Below are 1087 nucleotides of genomic sequence, written 5' to 3'. Positions count from 1 at the left end.
TAAAAGCCTTGGTTTCATGCATGTTAACATTAGAAGCCTCCCCCCTAAGTTTGTTTTATTCACTGCTTTAGCACACTCTGCCAACCCGGATGTCCTAGCCGTGTCTAAATCCTGGCTTAGGAAGGCCACCAAAGGTCCTGAAATTTCCATCCCTAACTACGACATTTTCCAACAAGATAGAACTGACAAAGTAGGCGGAGTTGCAGTCTACTGCACAGATAGCCTGCAGAGGTCTGTCATACTATCCAGGTCTGTGCCCAAACAATTCAAGCTTCTACTTTTAAAAATCCATCTTTACAGAAACAAGTCTCTCACTGTTGCCGCTTGTTATAGACCCCCTTCAGCCCCCAGCTGTGCCCTGGAAACCATATGTGAATTGATTGCTCCCCATCTTTCTTCAGAGTTCGTACTGTTAAGCATGTCCAAGTTTAGGTCACCTAACACCCAGGCCGTCCTACAATCGAAGCTAGATGCCCTCAATCTCACACAAATTAGCAAGGAACCTACCAGGTACAACCCCAAATCCGTAACCATGGGCACCCTCTTAGATATCATTCTGACAAATTTGCCCTCTAAATACACCTCTGCTCTCTTCAACCAGGACTTCAGCGATCATTGCCTCATTGCCTACGTGCGTAATGGGTCCGCGGTCAAACGACCACCCTTCATCACTGTCAAACGTCTTTCTAATCGACCTGGCCCGGGTATCCTGGAAGGATATTGACCTCATCCCGTCACTAGAAGATGCCTGGTTGCTCTTTAAAAAAGTGCTTTCCTCGCCGTCTTAAATAAGCATACCCCATTAAAAAAATGTATAACTAAGAACAGATATAGCCCTTAGTTCACCCCAGAATTCATTGCCCTTGACCAGCACAAAAACATCCTGTGGCGTTCTGCATTAGCATCGAATAGCCCCCGCGATATGGAACTTTTCAGGGAAGTCAGGAACCAATATACACAGTCAGTTAGGAAAGCTAAGACTAGCGTTTTCAAACAGAAAGTTGCATCCTGTAGCACTGACTCCAAAAAGTTTTGGGACACTGTAAAGTCCATGGAGAATAACAGCACCTCCTCCCAGCTGCCCACT

Source organism: Salvelinus sp. IW2-2015, linkage group LG23 (assembly GCF_002910315.2).
Source record: "Salvelinus sp. IW2-2015 linkage group LG23, ASM291031v2, whole genome shotgun sequence".
Classification (NCBI taxonomy): Eukaryota; Metazoa; Chordata; class Actinopteri; order Salmoniformes; family Salmonidae; genus Salvelinus; species Salvelinus sp. IW2-2015.
Note: the sequence above shows the minus strand (reverse complement) of the source record.